Genomic DNA, 21,309 nt, shown 5'->3' on the forward strand with positions numbered 1-21,309 from the left:
GCAGTATGTGCCAACCTCGTACATACTGATACGTTCCTTGTTGTCTATGAAGAACTGCATTTTCCTTCACCACCAACAGGAAACACATGGCAGACAGGACTGTTATTAAAGGTCGGGGCTATTCTTCTCTTTACAATGCAACTTTTGTTCCAGGTTATGTTGAGAAGGCAGGCCAAATCACTACAACAGAAACTACTATACCTGTAGATCAGACAGATGTAGCAACATTTTACAATGTGCCTCATCCTAATGCATGACACGATCTGAAGGTTACCCGAGGCTTCTCAGGGTTCCTTAACATTAAACTATAAACCCTCTAATCAACCTCATGCACTTAGACATCCCTTATGACCTGTAACAGACTGACTGTTCCTGACATTTATGAGACTGTTATATAGATATTGTTTTATGAAAACCTATGATTTGCATACGCTGTCTATGTCCTGTTCTTTGTGTGCAGGAGCTAAAACAACAGCGACCGCTGACATGGACGCACTGTGCATCCATAAAAATGGGTGACTCAGCTGAGAATGTATCACATGTCGTGGGAGCAGATCTGCTTGTGAAAGACAAAATGCATCAAAAATATGCAACAAATACACACAATGCAATGACAACAAAGGAGATAACAAGAAGAAAAGGACCCCAAAACAAACACAAACCACCCACGTATGGCGTGATGCAGAGAAATCACTCATCAGACAAAGAGAAGCATCCAAGCTTGAACAGACTTCCACACACAAAAAGAGTTACACATTATTACAAATATTTAGCCCAGATTCATCATCAAGGTTGAGCATGGATCAAACACCACACCAAGGCCATGTGGGTCATGACATCCCACTTATCAGTCAGGATAATGATCGAGTTGGACAAGCCTGACAGACACCCAGCCACCACTGGCAAAGGAAACAAGTTAAATTTACATCCTTCAGAGCAGAGCCGAGAGTGGTGACAGATTCCACACATAGTTCGCTCTCTGCACCACCTTCTGCCTACCAGCCTCCAAATTAATTATTTCTACATCAACCAAAAGAAGCATGTAGAGACCCCAAGCTACTAATCGCTTCAAGCCAGTGGTTCAGCCACTACTACATCGTCTTTCTTAATACTACATTTATGACTACAGAATGCAAAGGTGTGACTGCACTTTGCAAAATAAATAGTCATTCCTCTTAAGCTCAAGCTATCTTTATTTTCCCGGCACATTAAGCACTTCAAATATCAAGAATACCACAGGAGTCATGGGTCAGACAACTGGACTTACTATTTAAGCTTTTAAAGCTCTTACTGTTGTACTCATTTTAATGTTTATCATTTAAAGGCAGCACTTGAGAAATGCCTCTGCAAAAACATTTTCTCACATGAATAATTTCTATGTACAATAACTTTACCGGGGAAAACCTGCATGATAACAGCAGTTGTGTTTTTTGTTTGTTTGGTTTTGTTTTTCGCAGTATGCTGAGCCATTCTATATGTTCAATTTAAAGAATGGTATTAGCATAACTTGAAACATAAAGATATTTTCTGCATTTTGCTTTTTTATTGCTACAACCTAATGCAAGTTTTAACAGTCTATACCTTTGAAATGTGTCTATATTTTTATGTTTACATTTCTTTACTCTAAACATATATTTTATTCATATAACATTTAGAAGTCAAATAATTCAAACCAAGCATAAATTGGTTATGTCTGGGGGATTAAAAAAAGCCTTGACATAAAGTTGCTGAAGTGGCAACAATTTTTGTGCAGGGTGAGAACCATAGGCAGCCCATGTGACGTATGGACATAAAACATTGAATAAAATGTCTCTGTGATGGCTTGAACACACAGATTCTAAAGAAAACCTGTCAAAGCTGCTTTGATCAGATTGCCAGTGCCGCAGTACTTTTAACCATCAATGACAGGGTTTCAGCTTCCAAAGTGGAGGAAGCCAGCAGGTAAACCTTATTTGATGTGCTAAACACTGAGGATGACTGTCAACACTGTAATTAACAAGATATCATTTTAGATTTGCGTTCAGACAGAAAGATAATTGGTGGTTATTAGCCGTCATAATATTGATGATGACATGACTTGTGTACTTTATGTCCAACAGTGTAAACCTCATATACATTCCTTAGACAAGACACATCCCTCTTTGTTCGGGAATCATACTGTATTGCTGCAGGCTGTCTTTCCTTCTGTCATAACATATTTTACAATCCAAGTTGTGTGGAAAACAAGTATTTAAAATATTAGATCTGCAGTAGCTGACTTTTTGGTTGGTCAGGGGACATAGAAGTCTTAAACACAAAATTGTTATATTGTTAGCTTTTAGCTGATTTGGACAACTTCTTAGCAAACAGTCGTTTATTTGCGCATCCAGTTGTTACAGAGCATCATTATCTCTAATTTGGAGTTTTGCTTCTATCCACTTGGTAAATGTAAGTCCAGTTTCTTTTAGCTCTGTTTTGGTATCCACCAACTTATGAGCTAAATATCTGACTCCTTAGCTGCTAAATGCTATGTTCACCGACTAGCTGCCAGCGGTGTCCATCTGCTGTTGCAGGTACAGTGTACAGTGGAAGATTAGAGCTTTTATCTGAAAAGAGCAGCCTGCCATGACTGAAAACAACATTATGAAGCGCTGAAAGCAAACCAAAATGATAAAGTTGTGGGCAGGACAGACAAATATTTTGCTTTATTTTTTTATTATAACTTGCTTTTGGTTTTGCATTATCCCCTTTGCTGTTTTAACAATGCGAATTTCTCCACCTAGGCTTATCTTATCTTTTCTTATCTTAGCTGAAACTCGCTGTAAAGCAACCCCTTGTATAGTCATATTGTTCTCACATTGTAATTTGATACATCATAAACAAGTATTGATTGTAGATGTTTTTTCTTCAGAAAACTATGCAAATTATAACATAAAAATGAAACAGAAAAACAGCTGAATTGTCTACAATTTCACTTTTAGATTCCTTCAGATCATTTTCCACCAGCACACATAATATAAATTTTCATACTTGCTCTCAGGGATAGTGGCTCACTGTGAGCAGAGTATATTCCCAGGCTCCACAGCTGGAGTCAGTGATCATAACCAGAGCCTGAGCAAGTACTGAATGTATGGACCAGGAAATCAGGCCCTGAACCTAATCAGCCCTGTGGAAGTTATCAGTGCCCCACACAGAGCACATAAGAGGGCAGGAATGCGCTGATAAGCCGAGGCACTGACCTGCACCTCGCCTCCTCTCCGTCACAGTGATTGAAATGAGGACGATGGAGCCAATGAAAAAAGCTAATGATAAGGAAGGTTTCTGCACTGTAAGAAAAAGGAGGTTCACATTGAAATGTGATTGATGAGAGATTTTGCAAGCCTCTTCATCCTGATAAATCCACACCCCTTTTAAATGGGGATTTACGATGGACTTGATTTATATAAGCAAGCTTCTGTATAACTGGAGCTATAAACATAACGTAAACGCACCATTTGTTAACACAGAGACTTACTGTTCGATGGGGACTTTAATGTCATATCTTTTAAGAGGTGTTTGCTAGGAGGTCTTAGCTTGGCCATGTATCAGAGCAATGACCTTTCAATGTTCATAGCACCCATCAATCAACTTCCCAACAACTCACACCATCTCCAAAGAGTAGCCTAAAACAAAGATAGTAAAAAATATGTAAGGAGCCAAAGAAGATACACAGCAACTATTCAAAGTCTCACCTACAAAAAGTCATTGATGAGACAAAACTGTACTAGAGTTACAATCTAATTGAATTAAATTTTGCTTTGGATTAGATGGTTGTGAAGATTCACAAAAACACACGACACAAAAAACATTACAACAGTATATAATCTCTACATGCTGAGACGTGTGACTTTTTAGCATTTAAAAAAAAAACACTCCCCTGGCTCCAATTGCATTATAATTCATCCTATGCCAATATGCCAATTGAGTATGCAGAGTAACATTTGAGTGGACATAAAGAGGGGGTCAGGATTAAGCTGGGCTGTAGTGCAGAACAAAAAATCCTCCTAAATTGAAAAAATAAGGATTAGATCTATTAGCTCAAAAAGGGCGAAATAAGCTGCAGTCAAAAGTGCATTTCAGTCTAAAGTCACACCTCTGTGGATGAAAATACTACAATGATACTAATTACACAAAATAATCTATAGTGTAAGCAGAGATATAGTACTTCAGCACAGCACAGGCTAACTCATTAAATAATTTTCCTTTTTATTCTAGTGGCACCTCCAGGCTATCACTAACACTAACACGTGCTATCTTCAGTCTCCCACCATTTTTTGGCATTGTTTTCCGGCAGCCTTTCTCTACACAGTGAGACCACTAATCTCTTCAAAGAAGCACCTGAGGACATCTTTAATCTGTTTTATATTAATAAAATGAGCCTTTTAGTTTAGCATTAACATGTATGCATAGCTAAGGTTTAAAGGTGTCAACACATGATGTTATTAAAGCAATGAAGTCTCTTGTCATATAGGTATGTTATAAACAGCATATTCCACACAGTTTCTACAAATACACAGGACAATGAAACGGCAGTCAAATTTAACTCAAGTAGGCAAAATATCAAATACATGTGTCCTTCCAAAACCGTGATGACTCAGATGACTGCTGTTCCCATGACAGCAAAGGTCAACATGATTTACAGGCCAACATGTATGGCTGCCCTTGAACAGCTAGATATTCTCTTCCTCTCAGGCAACAGAAGCATCCCCTGCACACACTGCCATCTGAATTATTCAAAAAACAATTTAATCATGCAATGAAACATCTAATAGCTGCCACTATATCGTCTGTATTGTGCCTCCCCCACTTCATTTGACAAATCTGTTGCCCTGCCCGGCTGCCATTTCATATGCCCATTACTATCATGAGGCCAGTGATGGCATATTGAAGTCATAGACACGCTCTTACAGAGTCCAATATGGAGAGGTGCAGTAATGAATCATCATACTTCTATTGAAAGATATATCAATTATACATTGGATTTTACGTACGTCATAGTTCGGAAATTTACTTTATTCTTTCAATAGTCTTTTAGGAGCTGCCTTTAAATCTAAGCCCACTAGCCATTATAGAAACTACAAATCACAGACAAATCAGAGATAACTAAAATCAATAAGACCAACTAATCAATGTCACACAAAATAATTGAATACAACCTGAACATAGAGCTGTGGGATAATAACAACATTAACAGCATATGCAAAATATTTCAGCTATTATTACTGATGTTTGCATGCAATATATACATTTTAGCTAGGGTATGAAATATTTTGGCAAGTCAGACAGAGGCCTTTGTTGTCTATTTTCCACACCTGTCACACTAGCTCAGTAAACTGCAATAGGCTACTTATTAGCTTTTTTTTTTAAGGGTAAGGTGGTAATTTAAACCCATTAATGATATTGTGTTAACTAAAAAAAAAAATCAACCTTTATGTCTGATACATCATTTTTTAAACTACTGGCACAAAATACTGTAATTTTGCTTAACAGATAAATGCGAATGACTAGTGTACAATGCTGTTTGCATACTAGCTGTAGTAATGACTTGTCTTCAGCAAATGCAAACAAAACAAAAGATAATCTTTTCACAATCTAAAAAACGACACTGTCCAGCGTTTTTAACATTCAACAGGTGATGGCTGCTGCTATCTGTACATGTTAACAGCAGTCCATCCCTTGGCATGGAGATGTAAATAGTTAGACATAGTTAACTTAGTCGAACTAAGTTAACCAAACACCGACTGCAGCCCACAGGAAAGCCCCCAAACACAGCTGACATGACATTATTATGACAGCTGGTACAGACACCGGGACAGGGTAACAGGCATTTCAGAGTCACCAAACTAAAGCCAGCTAACGAGCTAACTTTAACCAACTGCTACCTAGCTTAACCAAAGACCCACTTTCCAAACCGACCATCAAAACAAGGTGAGCCACCGCATGACCTTCCCTTTCATTTAAAAACCCCGATGTCATATTTGTAGCATCTGACCTCACGACACCACCCCCTCCTTCCCTCTCGCGGTCTGACACTTTATTAATCTTGTGCCCCCTTTATACCCTCTTGGTCAAATCAACCCCTAGCTGGCCGACATTTTGTTCCAGCGGCTAGGCTAGCTCATCCCAGCTAACGTTACCTGGACGCTCCGCGTACTTAAGGTGGTAGCGACCCGTGCGCCCGATGACAGCTCGACCGCAAGGCATTTTGTGACATGATATTATCGCTTATGTGAGCTCCACAAAAATAAGGCCATCGTTATTCATGCTTACAACTGAAAGATAACGTTAGCATACTGGGCAACTAGCTAACTACTTAGCATACCGCGTAGATGCAGTTTGCTAGCAGTGAGGTAGCTAAGTTACCTCGGCTTGTACCGTTATCGCTCGCTCGTTCCCGCAGAGGGACACACACATCCAGTCAGCTCCTGCGGCTACAGCGAAATGCCTTCTCCCGACTAACGTACTCACGGATAGATCGAGAAAGCCATTCACCTTTCGAAAAAGCAATGGTCCTCACGGCGTGCTTGTGAAAATCTTACAGAAAAGGAATGGAAAGGTCTTCCTGGTGTGGCTCCAGAGCAGCAGCCGCCGCACTGCAATGGCAGGCAGTGGATGAAGCCTTCCTTCTCCCCCCCTCTGCTCTCACACTTCGGCTGCCGTCACCGCCGCGGTGACAGTGACAGGTTCGCCTGGAAGAAACCATTCCGGTTTGTCCGCGGGGGGGAGGAGCAGGGATGCAGAGAGGCTGTCCACAGCAGCCGCAGCAGCAGCAGCAGCAGCGGGAGCAGCAACTATCCAGCAGCAGCATCAAGCGCCATTCCAGCGTGAGAACAAACGGTCGTCGATGAGGGTGAAAATACACCGATGAAGATTTATCAGCTTCTCGTGAACACAGCAGTGCCCGCCATATACGTAGGAATGGATGCGACTGTTATCATTCTGTCATCTATTTTAAATGCATCAATTAATAAGCAAAACAGACCGACAAAAAATACTAATCCTTCGAATGTCCAGAAGTCTACTGCATTGCTATCACAAAAAGCCCCAATGCATTGCACTCTCACTGCGGAATATCACAATTATGTATAACTGACCATATTAATGTAAAAAAAGAAAAAAGAAAAAGAAAAGAAAAATAGATTAGGTTTGACAAAATAACATACCTACTTATAGTTCATGGATTGATGACAAGAATCATATAGTCCCATTGCAATAAATATGTGTGCATGGTATATTTGGGGGTCTTTTTATTGGTATATTTTAAGCCTGAATAAAAACGCCTATAGGCAACTGTTTTTGTGTTAGTGTTGATTGACAGATCAGGAAAGAAATTAGAAATAACCAGCTAAATCTCTAGAATGGGTTTTTATTTGATTTAGTTCTAACAATTTTCATATAGATCTTGGCTTACAGTTGGCCATTTGTTTACAAAAATGTCACAAGGATGTTTTAATTATTTGAAATTTGAGAACCTGGAACTGCAGCAAGGCAATACCTGCTTCAAAACAGTGATTATCCTTGTCTGAACTTTGTATGAGCTACCAAAATAACTTCCTCTTTCAGGTAATATGATGTCCCTATTGCACCAGTGATGCAGTAGACTTCCACAGGTATACTGCAGAAGGCCCGAACAGACCTTTGTGCACACAAAGCAGTGTAAGCTTTGCATTTGCTGCATGTGACGTAAAGGGGTTATATTTTATCTTTAATGAGCTTTTAACAAGCATCCTGATCAAACAGAGAGCTAATAAATTGTTGTGAGGATGAGGGCAAGAGAGCTTTGTTTGCAGTTAGAGTAAAGCTACATCGTCCCCATGCACCTAAAGAAAGGGGTGTTAAAAACTCTGCTTTATATTATAACTTCAGCTTTAATTAATGATGTATATAAATTTTATGCACAGTACATTTCCAGCATGTGCTGAGCAGCACTTGCTTTCAAGTATTCACACCAAGACTTTCTATTTTACTTTTAAGTCACTTTTACAAAGCATACAACTTATTTACGCACCTATTATATAAACATTAAAAAGCAAGATACAGTAGATATCCTGTTAATGTAATTACCTATACATACAAAATGTCACACCCAAATGCACATTATCTATGTTCCGATGTAAAAGAAAAATATGAGAGAAGAACTTTTTAATTTCAAGCAGGCCTCAATATTGATTTGATGGATCAAATTTTTGAAAATGAGTGGTTTGATTGATTAAGCATCCTTTGAAACAAAGGACATGACAAGTACAAGATGATTTATCCTTCATCCCTCTTTGTGTGTGTGTGTGTGTGTGTGTGTGTGTGTGTGTGTGTGTGTGTGTGTGTGTGTGTGTGTGTGCATAATCAGGAGAAACAGCTATTTATTTCAAAATGCTTTCTGAAAAATATGCTGTAGAGGATAGGAATAGGAGGCCCTTAACTTGTAAGATATTTTATTAGTTAGATGTTATATTGTTTAAGATGCAATGGGCGGTACGTGAAAATCTATTTGTATATCACTTTTAACTACCGCAAACATAAAGTCTTTACGGGGAAAGCTGAGGTAGGCTACTTAAGTAGTAATGACATGCTGCATAAAGCCATTTAAAATGCAGAGGATAGAACTAAAATCCACCCTACAGTCACGATGCTCAATACTCCTTCCCATGGGGTATACAGATTTAATCAATATACAGTAGAATGTAAATTGTGCACTGCACCAAACTCCACTCTTAAGACTCCATCGCATGCACTTTAGTTTTTTTCTGTGCTGGCTTTCCAGAAGTACCTAATTCTCTGCAGCACATTCTGTTGTGCATTTTATCACTTTGAGATTGTGTGACCGTTCTTGTCACCTCTACCTCTGGCACTAATGAGCGCAGGAGAAGATAGGGGTTGAATGTAATGCCGGAGGAGCACAGAGGTCCTGCAATGTTGCTGACGTAGGGAGACTTGCCGCAGATTCCATTGGAGGATCTAAAGGAGAAGGGGGGGCGGGGACATCTTGAATGGAAGAATGCGAGTTGGACAAGGTCATAAGAATAAGATAAACAAGGGCAGTCGTAAACATCCTGTGGAAAAACAAAATATGATGAATAGCAGTCGTAAATACTGCTCAAAAACTGTATCTGTGGCCTGCACCTCTACGGCTCTGTTGGGTGTCCACTGAGAATGATAACATGCAAACCTTTGACAGTATGTCCGATAGTATATGTCACTAAGCATGAATAATGATGACACTAGTTATCATTATGCATTATCGTATTTAAACTAGCTGAAGTATTGAAGCATAAAAATGGAATCGAGCTATCAAACCCCCCTGGAAATGCATGAATGTAAACTTTTTTTTTTTTTTAACAGTCTGCGTGTGACTGAGTTGGCTTCGATGTGAGCTTATGCCGCTTAATGTATGTGTGCTGAAGCCCTTGAAATACCCTCTGTTAATGCTACAACAGTGTTTGCATCACTGGCTCCAACAGCACAGAGGGAGTTTCACATGCCGTGCAACAGAATTATGCAGAACCCCCCCATCAGTACATTTAGACACACTGACAGGATCCAAACCAGAGTATAACTGCAGGAACAAATCACACGAGTGGAAAAGCAAATTACAAATTCACAGCAGGTTGGCTTTTAGAGTGCACCGCCTCTGACGGTGAGTGAGTCACCTCTCAGCTGCACAGGTCAGGAAAAACAGCCTACTAAGCAAAGGTTGGCATGGCTATCTATGAGCTTTAATGACTGCAGCTATCAAATGACATGACAGACGTTAAACATAGCACTGCAGCAGAGAGAAAATAAATGCATTTGTCTGAAAGCGGTGCGAGAGAATACAGTAGATGATATTATGTGACACCCTGTTTGCCAAAGCTGCAAGATGATACTCAAAACTTTGTGCTTCTTATCTTGTTATCCAGTCTTTGGTTTTACAAATTGGGAGTACATCAATGTAATCTCATAAGGGAGTGAGCTGGCTACTGTACAGAGGCTTGTATTTCTGTGATTTCTGTGTTGTCCTCTGTCAGTATCACTGACCTCTAGCATAAGAAAGCAGCACTTGACAGCCAGCCCATTTGTTCAGGACAGAAATTCCACACACAAAAGTGTCATAATGCCTCACGATTACGCGGAGCAGCACATTCAGAGCTGGCGAAAGAGACAAGGGTCTATGATCTAGCAAGCATGAGATATCTTGTAAAGTCAGCAGTTATCAAAAGGTGCTTTATAGAGGAATGAAGTGTGACATCAGTGAAGCAGAGCTGAGGATGTGAGGCTGTAAAATGTAGCTGAAGCTGAAGCTTGCAGGAGATAGAGTTTGGCTGCAGCCTCCTGATCTGTGTCCAGCTTATTAGCAGCTGGTTTTACAGTGTGTGTGATTGTAACACCTGTCCCACAGAAGAGGAAATGTCTCATCTGTAATCTGGAGTATAATATTTGGATTCTGCATTAGAATAAAGATTTTAATGCAGCCTTGTTTGCTCTTTCTGGCTTTTGTGTACTCAGCTGTTATATAGGCGCCAGCAAATCAATTAATTTGCAGAGTGATTTGTGTCCTTGTAGTTCAAACTCAATTGATAGTTCCTATATTTAAATAACAATTAGATTGTCAACTGTGAGGAGATGCAAAAATTGTTGTGTTGCACTGGCTGGAGTGGATATGCTGCAATAAAATTACTAAACCAGTATAAATTTATACCAGTCTACCAAAACATATTTACAATTTGGGTCTTCAACAGGGGGTCCGCAACCCCTGGGTGTCCTCAGAGGTACTGCAGGGGGCTGTTACATTATTGTTTTTTAATTCAATTTAAGTGTTTTTTCTTCCAAAAGTTAAAATATGTCTGAAAATACATGTTAACGTGAACAAAACATATAAACTAGGGCTGTTTTTTTAAATCACTATTAATCGCAGAATTTCAGTGGTTAATCAGAATAATTGCATGTTTTCAATTCCATTATTTTGCATTACAAAATAGTTTTGAAGTCCACACTGACATGGCAAAGCAATTGTTATCAGATTTTCTTGATTAGGAATCAAATGACAGCGAAAAGCTGCATGGGACTTGCATGAATCTTGAGTTCAAAGGTCAAGGGACCCCTTTTAAATGGCCATGCTGTTTTTCTATTGCCAAAATTTAGTTTAATTTTAGAGCATTATTTTGAACCTTTACTGAAAACTAGCATGAGGTGCTTGGTACCATTGGATTCCTCAGGTCTTCTAATTTTGGACGACCAGTATCACTGTAGCTTTAAAAACTCAACCCAGTACAGCCTCTTGAAACAGAAATGTCGGCCAGCGATTAACCCGATTAAAAAACATTAACGTATTAATTACAGACCTTAATCACATTGTGATAAACACATTTATGCTGACTGCCCTAATGTAAACATATTAGCAAGTCGTATGTCTGCAATTTCTCCCATTGTATAAAAATGAAGGCAAAATCTTCCAGATATGGCCGCTGCCATCCTGTTCTGTAGATGTCATTAGAAGCCAGAGTCTGTGCAGTAACAACCTCTGCGGTGTTGAGTTCTCACCTATACACCCGTTTAACCAATCACTGGCAATGCCACTGATCACAAGTACACCATATGGCACACACCACTGCCAATCATGACATCAAACTACCTTTTTATAGCGTTAAATACCAAATAAAAACAAACTTCTCAGAAAAGATGAACACTTGAACACATAGCAGAGTGATAAGAACTGCCTAGAATGACTGAAACAATGTTTTGGAAAAATTCATTTGATGTGTAGTCATGTAGTTAGTCTGGCCCATGTTCCATACGCTAATATACAGGCCTTATGTCCATATGGCCTGTACTGCAGCCAGCCACCAGGGGAGCAGTAGAGGTGTTTTGGCTTCACTTTTTGGGAGCCATCATCCTGTCCATCTTTATTTTATAGTCTATGTGAGCAACACAACATTGAGGACAGGCTAACTGTTGTCCATGCATTCTTGTGCAATCAAGGTGCCAAATCACATATCGGCCTATCAGTTGTATCAGTATTTTAAGTGTATGGCTTTTTTTGTGTGCAACAATCGATCATTTCGTTACTTCACAAGCAAGAGATTATGACATACCATCAACTTCAGAAAACAAACATGATGTATACATATGAGTTTGAATTCCTTAACATTTGAGCTCACAGTTAACAACTTAAGATAAGCAGAATTTACGATGGAAAAGTACAACTATATCTATTATCTGCCAATAATTATTATTTTAATAGCTTGATATTTCATGCAACGTAAAGGAGCACAGGACATGGTGGCGCCAGTTTAATATGCATCTAAATTTTATGTAATGTGTTAAGGTGGGGGGGATCCCTGCTCAATCTCTATTTTAGCTGAAAAACATTGACAACAACTAATTTACAAAATCCAGATCAATCCCATTGTAAAGTAGCTATTTCATGAAATGGTAAAACAAGTGACATACAGTCAAGGTGTTGAGCTACAGGCAATAACAAAAGCAGACAAACATCATGTGACACTGTGAACAAACCTGGATTTTCATAAAATTCATAAAATAAAATCAGAACCCATGTACAGGCAGGAAATACATATTTTTCAAGATTCCCCCAAATGAACCTGTAATCTCCATCTCGTTTTTTTTTCCCACCAACAGCTGAGAGCTCAGACATATCAGGTGACATGAACTGACCTCACATCCCCGGCCCTGGGGATCATGTGACAACAGGCCGCCAACAGCCAAATCCTCTCTGGATCAAACTACAGCATCATGCACAGTTGCAAAGAAGCAATCGCCTAAGTATGTTTATTCCAGGAGGGGAGCACTAATGCTAATAAAGATGAACAATTCCAATCAGTTAATGTGGATGACAGAGAGGTCTTTAACAGCAAAATGGTGAGTTAGGAATTATTTTGCTTCTGAAGACCTGATCATAGATTGCAGTGTTAAACATGATGCTGGATTTCTTGAGGGAAATAAAAGCTTTTAAAACAGCAAGATCCTGATCAATCTGACAGCTGGAAATTGTGACAGCAGATTATTATCCATCTTAATTAACCAGAAATACTCTGCAGCTCTTCTAACATAAGCCCAGTGAGACTCACTTATCTTAAACACAGTGGTGGATCTTCCCGTAGGCCACTGGTTCCCAACCTTTTTCCTTAAGGGATCCCTTTTCTACCATTGAGTTAACTAACAACCCCTGACTAAGTGACATATTTACTGTATAATTCATATTATATCCAATGCATAACAATCACAGTACAGAGCAACTGATAAACCCTTTAAAACACCTAAATAGTGAACACAAATTCCGCGATAAATTTGTGTTAACTAGTGATTTAGGTCCGTAACCGCTTGTCCTCGTAAGGGTTACAGGGGGGCTGGAGCCTATCCCAGTTGTCATCGGGCCAGAGGTGGGTAAACCGTGGACAGGTCGCCAGACTATCACAGGGCTGCTACATATAGACAGACAACAATTCACTATCACATTCACACCTACTGGCAATTTAGAGCCACCAATTAACCTAACCTGCATGTCTTTGGTATGTGGGAGGAGAGAACCGGAGAGAACCCACACAGACACGTGGAGAACATGCAAACTCCATACAGAAGGGACCCGGGTTCCTTGCAACCCTTACGAGGACAAGCAGTTACAGACAATAAATGAATAATGATTTATGTGAATTTTAAACACATACATTTAAATTTAAATTTTAATCTTTTTTGTGTTGCATCAGAGATGAGTTTTCCTGATATTTTATGGAACTGTTTATATTCTCTGTCTATTTTCATTTTTTTCTATCTTAAATAATGATCTAAACTTTAAAAATATTAACTTAATTTACTTTTCATTGCAGAAATAAATGAAATGCTGGGATATGGGCTAATTCTGTACAAAAAAGCTTTCTTACACCCCCTAAAATTATGAAGGTCTTGCTACCCCTCATGAAGCTTTGGTGGCTTATAGTCAAGGTCAGGAGACCCAGGTTGGGGGTCAGTGCTATAGGCAATGTAAGCAGTTGGCTGCCTAGGTCGCCACCCGGAGGGTGAAAAAAAACATAGTTTTTTTGTTTGTTTATTTGTTTGTTTGTTTGTTTTTCTCCTTTTTTAAACATAAAAATGGAACATAGGGGATGTGGTGGATTTATGCATATACGGAGAGCATTAATGTAAGAAAACAAGCCAAAAGCCACTCGGGGTGCATTCAAAAAATAAGAAGAACATGAAACTTGATAATTTGCACATACAGTATTCTCTTATTGTTTTTTATTTATTATATTGTTATAAGTTGTTTCTTTCTGTTAATTTGTCATTAGCTCTTGATATTTTTGGTAATTTACTGCCTACAATAAATATATAATCAATAATAATTACACTTTTTTTTCTCTCTTGTTGGGGAGTTGCCAGGGGAAGCTGGCCTAGGGCCCCTGAATGTGCAAAGTCCACCACTGCTTAAACCTATTGTTTAAAAAAACAAAACATAGAAAAACGCAATATTTAAAATGTTTTTACGATCAGATCACCTTACCCACAGTGTCGCCCCTTGATGTGACCTACCAGTTAAATTATTAATGAAGAGTCTGATTTTTTTTTTTCACATCAACTCGACTCTTTAAATTAGTTTGGATTCATAAGAGGTTGTCTATTCATGGCTTTTTCCCAGGAGAGCAACTTCGCTTAGGATGAGAGGAAAGCAATTAAAGGCCTTGGCAGTGTGGGATCAGGTGCTCCCTTTGGACCAGGCCAAAGGAGTATCTTGGAGGGCAGGTGATTGGGGGTAACAGAGACAGGGGAAAAAAAGGGAGAAAAATCACCCGGGAGTAATTTACCGCACTGCAGGAAGAAGCCAAACACTATAACACATGCTATAAATCTCCACCGCCTCTCAGTTCAAGTGGAAATTAATTTTATCACAACTACAGGTGGACTCATTGATAAATTCAATAGAAAATATCAAATCCCATGTTTTTTCTTTTTAACAGAGGGAACCTTGCAAGGTTGGCCACTGTGCAATATATCAGATGAGTGGGAGATTAAACTTTATTTTTTCCTGCTTGAATTCACCAACCACATGAGCATCGACAGTCCTTATACTAACAATTCCTGCCTTCATGCAGCCGCGCTGTTTTTAATGATCTGTATCTCAGCAACTACAACATTACTATCACCACATATGAAAGCTAAACACTCATTCAAACCCCAACTGCACCTCCACCTCCTCCTTTCTCCATTGCCTGAGCTGTGCAAACATGGATGTTTGACTGTGTTTCTGAACATATAGGTAGTAAAACTCTGCCCTCTGCAGGACTTGAGCTGAACACTGTTTCTCCGTGTCGAGCATGACTGACTGTGTCCAGCCTTGCGAGAGGAAATCTATATGGAGAATTATTCATGGTGGCGTGAAAACAAGCGTGAGGAAAGTGGATCTGCGTGATTTCAACCCCTGCTGGCTGATGATGCACGCGTGAGCTGATGGAGGGAGACACAAGAAGGAGCTGGGAGTTGTTCACCCACGGGTCCGCCCTGATGGGATGCTCCTGAGTCTAAACAGCATATGGTGCCTCCCTGGGCATCAACACACATCCTACATGTCCAGCAACACAGCAGGCTGCATGACACACATGCACGGTACTGATATGGCAGACGCACACATTATTAAATACATAAAATGCACACACACTTCTTGCTTTCATACATTCTCAAACACAGTATGTTTGGTTATATGTAAGAAATGAGAATTAAAAGGCTTTCTATTTGCTTATGTATTTATTTCTTAACCATTAATGGGCTCTGTTGTGTTGTGTTGTGAATTTGTGTTGTGTGGTTTGACACTAATAATTATCTTTAATACATCACAGTGCATGAATGGGGGACTAACTGTTGCTGAATTATGGCATTATTATAACTAATAACAAAATGAGATCTAAAACGCTAAGTCAGGTAATCTATCAGTCGATCGACAGAATTAATCAGCAACTAATTTGATATTGATTTATTGTTGGAGTCACTTTTCAAGCAGAAAATGTAAATATTTGCTGTTTCCAGCATCCTAAATGTGAGTATCTCTTGCTTTCCTCATTTTTGTACCATATTAAACTGAAATTTGGGTTTTTGGTTGAACAAACATGGGCATCATCTTTTATCATTTTCTAACATTTTATAGACTTAAAGGTCCAGTGTGACGGATTTAGGGTGACACATTGGCAGAACAGAAATATAATATAATAAAGATGTTTTCATTTGTGTATAATCACCTGAAAATAAGAAAATTTGTGTTTTTTGTTACCTTAGAATGAGCTGTTCATATTTACACGGGGAGCAGGTCCTCATCTATGGAGTCTGCCATGTTGCACCACCATGTTTCTGCCCAGAACGGACAAACCAAACACTAGCTGTAGACAGGGCCATGCATGTATTTGTGGCGGCAAGTGTAGTTAGCAGCCCATACACAACAAGCAGAGTTGGAAAAACTGTTTATTTAACATGAAACTGATTTATTCCGTTTTTTTTACTGGCTTAAATCACAGGTCGGTTTGTTTTGGAGAGACCTCTAATGATAATTCAGCTCCCGGTACAAAACCTTCTGAACACCTGGATCTTAAGTTATCAGAGAAAAATTAGCAAGTATTAGGCAAAAGGGCCATCTGCAATTTGCCAAACAGCACTGGACAAACAGTGATTTATAAATTGCTTAAGTGTTTTTGCCACTTAAAATCACCTGGTCCATTTGTTTTGGAGATGAGGAAACCTCTGTGGATAGTTTGGCTTCTGGTTAAAACTTCCTGAACAGTAAACACTGAAGGAATTCTAACATGGGGAAGTTTCGGTTAGTTGCAATCTGCCATCTTCATTACAAGCCATTATATCTCCCAAAAACTTATACTTTCTTATGTGGATATTTCTTGCTTTCCTTGTTTTATATCATTGTAATATAATTTTTGGTTGGACTATTGGTGGACAATAATGGGCATTTTCTACCATTTTATAGATCAAATGATATATCAATTCACCAAGAAAGTGATTAACACATTAGATAATAGATAATAAATGAGTTTAAATGTTTTTGAAGCCCTAATAAATACTTCTTATTCATTCATTTTCAAGATGTAAAAAACAATGTGTCCTTTATGTTATATCAGAATTAAATTAGACAGCAGCAGATAAGCACAAGTAAATCCAAAGTGTATTTACAGCCTGTAAAATCTTTACTTGCCTTAGATAAACACAAAATATCACCTTCAAAAGAACAGCACGTGTTCATCTCATGATAATCAATCGGCAGACAATGTAATCCACAGAGACCAAGACTACGATTGATTAACTTGTCTCGGGACAACCTTCCCAGTCTTTCATTTTTCATGCTTGACTTCCCCACGATGGCCACCATCTTGATTTCTACAAACATTACATCATCCTGCTGGTTGTCCTTCACTTGACCCCACACTCGAGAACTCAAATGAGGGGGGGAAACACGAACGATCAAGCCCTCTTTGAAAATAAGCCAAAATTATAATGAGAGCTTGTTAGTGTGGTATTTATAGACTAGTATTTTTGGAACGGAAAAATATCGTATGTGATGTTGGTTTAGCGCTACATTCCCACTAATCCTCGGCTGCTGATGGCGCTTACTGTCCAGGTCTCCTCTCCTGACATAAATCATGCGGGAAAGTCAATAGAGTTGTTGGGATTTATGTGACTTTGAGTCTCTCTCTCTTCAAAATGATTTGTTGTAGATGAGGGACACAAGCCCGACCATAAAAACAATTCAGAGGCACGAGTCATTTTCTTCAAATCTTTCACTGACAACCAAGGTCTCTGCTGTTTATAATCCAAGTATCCTTTAAGGAATGAACAGGAGGGTATTTCTGTGTAACTGAGTGTGACAGGAAACCCATTTTAGGGCATCTTGTCTTACGGATATAAAACTAAACTGTGACCATGAAACACACTTAATAATCATACATTATTAAACTTGCAATTATCCAGTGTCATTTTTTGTTGTTGCCACTGCAGAGGCTGTAAAGTTAACATAATGGTGCACACACAGTGCAGAGTGCCCACAGTGACCTGCCATATGTCCCAGCAGAGGACACATAGGCAGGCCTTGCTCCTGAGTCACAGCCTCCAGAAACATACCCAACATCTGCCATCCTCTCCACGCAGGGAGCACACACGCAACCTTAACATGCATCACACAGGGCCAGCGCCTCCTCACTGTCACATACAACCCCCCACCCCCACCCCATCACCTCCAACCAACCCCCAGTGCTTATCACCTACAGGAGAAAAAAATCCATTCAACTGTTCTTACATAACAGACCTGTCTTACCTAAAAGAAAATCAGCTGCTGCCCCAATCACAGTGCCGCCCCCCCTCTCCTCCTCCTTTCAATAAGACCTTCTAGAGCGTTAGTCGTGATAAATCTCCTGCGCCCACCCCCCCCCATGCTCTGCTCCTCCCTCCCTCTGTCTCTTTCCACAGCTTTTGGTGTGTCTCACTCAGAGTCGGCCCTTCTGCTCCCACCCTCATGCACCTCCACGCCTTCAACACACGGGAACAATCTCCCTCTAACAGGCCCTGAATATGCAGATTGGTTAATTCAGCTGCAGTTGCTCTCTCCGTAAATGCATCTGCAGCACTTTCCGAAGACTGAGCAGCGAATAAATGCTTACGCGGGGGCTTTTTTTTGGTGGTGGATAGAGGGGGGAGTGCCTCTGTCCACAGCAGACTGCAGCCAAGGATGGGATTTTAGAAGTGGGATGGGGCGAGCAGAACTAATAGGAGATTAAGACTTTGACCAAGGCGAAGCTCCAGGCCCTGTTGGTGACTGATCCTGATCTGTTAAGGAGTAATTAATTTAATTGCGCTTTTCATCTTGGCTTAGTTGCATCTGCTCCTGCTGATACACTCTTAGTTTCCCCCTCAACTCACCTGGTTATAGCCTCTGCAGCAAACATTCCTTTAACATTTTCCAAAACAGCTGAGAGGGCAGGAAAAATACTGCATTAAAAACAGATCTTTCCCCAATTCAAAGCACATGAAACAGAAACAGCAACCTCAGTTTAGCATCACTGCATCAGGGACACTGTAGGTGCTGTGCATGTACAATATATAATTTTCCCACTGTCCTGATAAAATGTAATACAAATAAGAATACACTGCTTATTCAGAATCATCTCAACATTTATCCATGAAAAACACACATAGCAAAGACAGCATATTCCGTTAACAAGGTGAAAATTTATATTTCCTGTTTTTTATCCTCGAGGTTGTCTTTTTTAAGAACAACAAAGAAAAGTCACAAAGTGATTGGATATGCGAGATTGGTGGTGTAAATAATACAGAGAATGTGATTTTGTGTAATACCTGAACAGATGGACTAATGCATTTCCCTGAAGCATTAAGAAATGCTGTAAACGCTGCTGCTTCAAACGAGGTGTTGTTGATGAACAGAAAAATAACTCCTGCTATACACAAAGGCATCGGGTGCATTAAAAGACTGTAGTCCCCCCCCACCTCCATCTCTGTTGTGCTTTCTGCAGCCTTAGCACTAAAATCTGATTCAAGCTTTCTGTGAACAAGTACGATGCTTGCCAACACAAATGACAGCGGGAGTGGGCCAGGTGCCAAAGTCCTCCCCTGACTATCAAGAGAGAAAAGCAATCAAAAGAAGCAATCGATATAAACAAAGTCTTAACTACTATTGATTATTTAGCTCTACGCTGATGGGCAATGATAGTTATGGACCTAAATTCATACACTCAGTTGATTAATATCCTCAGTTTTCTGTTGAAATGGCCAATCAGGCAAGATTTTCTGTCGGAAAACAACTGCAGATCGCCCAACGGCTCAGAGGCAGTGTTGTGTCTGTTGTGACATTTTAGCAGGATGCAATAGAAACTGCTCCTCAGCTGAGCATCCTGCAGTCTCATCACTCACTGTAAGGCGGACCGTTACTTCCATCAGCTGCATTTTAGTTTGGGCAAGTCAGCAAGTTTTCCTCTAGTGCACACACAGCCCGTACAAAAGAAATATACCATGAAAAGGCCAGGAGCCCTTACCCGGGCTCTCAGTCTCTGGTGAGATAGTGGCCTCTCGAGCCGTTTGAAGCGTCCTCTGAGTGGCATGCCATAAAGACAAATGACATCACTGTGGTAAGTCGTTCTCTATGACTTACAGAGCAGGAGAGGGTACGAGAATACAGTGCCACTACACTGCCTTTTTCCATTCAGATGAAGGCTTATGATTCCTGTGTATGGCTCAAAATCAAGGCCACCACTAATCTGTCAATTACAGCCTAAAAGCATCCACTGTCCGGTTTACTAGACAGGAACTAAATGATGGTTTTGTAATTACTTTTGAAATATGGGTCTTTTGTTCAATCAATTATGACTGGTTGTTTTTTTCACTGATGCAAATTCTCTGCATTAGCTGCATGGTTTTAGGGATGGAAACGCCAGCAACGCCAGTCTGCCTGCCAGTCAGTTCACCACTTTGGATCAGACTTAAATATTTCAACAAGTATTGGATGGATTGCCATGACATTTTGTACAGATGTAAAGGAGCTCTGCAGAACATTCAGAACATCAATATAGCACCATACAACTATGCTATGCAAACATATAGCGGAGTAATGGCTACCAGAGCAGGGACTGAAATCACGTTATCTATGTGTGACTTGTAAACTGAGCTTCTCTGATGGGGCCCATGCATGTAGGCACATGTGCGTCCCTGTGTGTGTATCGCTGCAGCATGTTCTCATCCCAACTTGTAACATGGTGTCACTCTGTCAGTGACCTTCTGCGTCTACTTATGATGTTTTAGGTATTCTTCTGCATCAGCTGTTTATGCTCCAGGATGCAATTACGCTGATGTCAACATATACACATGGTGGGATGACTTCATGGTGGGATGACTTCATGGTGGGATGATGTCATGGTGGAATGACGTCATGGTGGGATGACGCACCCACCATGATTTAGGCAAAAGATGCACATGGTAAGGTGTAGAAAAAACCCTGACACATCCATGGGGGAAGCGAACTCCAGACTCCTGCATGACAGTCAGTTGTTTGTGCACGCTCCTTATATTATGTGGTTAGCGGCAGCATTATTACCTGATGCTGTCCTTCAGTGTTTCATGCAAACAGTCGTCTGTGTCCCAGAGGATATTTCCAACCGACTTTGGTGATTCCCTACACTTACAACAGGTCCAAATTTTCACTTATTTTGTGAAATATCTCAACATCTGCTGAATGGATTGGCACAAAAATTGGAATGGGCATTCATGTTGCCATAAGAATGAGATCCTGTGACTTTTTCTCTGGTGCAA

At 39.9% G+C, this 21,309-nt stretch overlaps 1 protein-coding gene across 14 annotated transcripts in view; it reads right to left on the reverse strand.

Annotated features, from left to right (window-relative positions):
* The window catches only part of tjp1b (tight junction protein 1b), an 85,234-nt gene that overhangs the window by 38,451 nt on the left and 25,474 nt on the right, over positions 1-21,309 (reverse strand). Inside the window, exon 1 of one of the 14 annotated variants that reach the window (XM_088080467.1) lies at positions 6,511-6,699. The exons of 12 other annotated variants lie outside the window; for them this stretch is intronic. The gene's annotated coding sequence lies outside the window, so the exon portion shown is untranslated. Of the gene's footprint in view, positions 1-6,486; positions 6,700-21,309 lie in introns of those variants that run through there. One more of the 14 variants, XM_088080468.1, reaches the window with a different exon arrangement.

The sequence above is a fragment of the Plectropomus leopardus genome, chromosome 7 (assembly GCF_026936395.1).
Source record: "Plectropomus leopardus strain MGB_pleo_1.0 chromosome 7, ASM2693639v1, whole genome shotgun sequence".
Lineage (NCBI taxonomy): Eukaryota > Metazoa > Chordata > Actinopteri > Perciformes > Serranidae > Plectropomus > Plectropomus leopardus.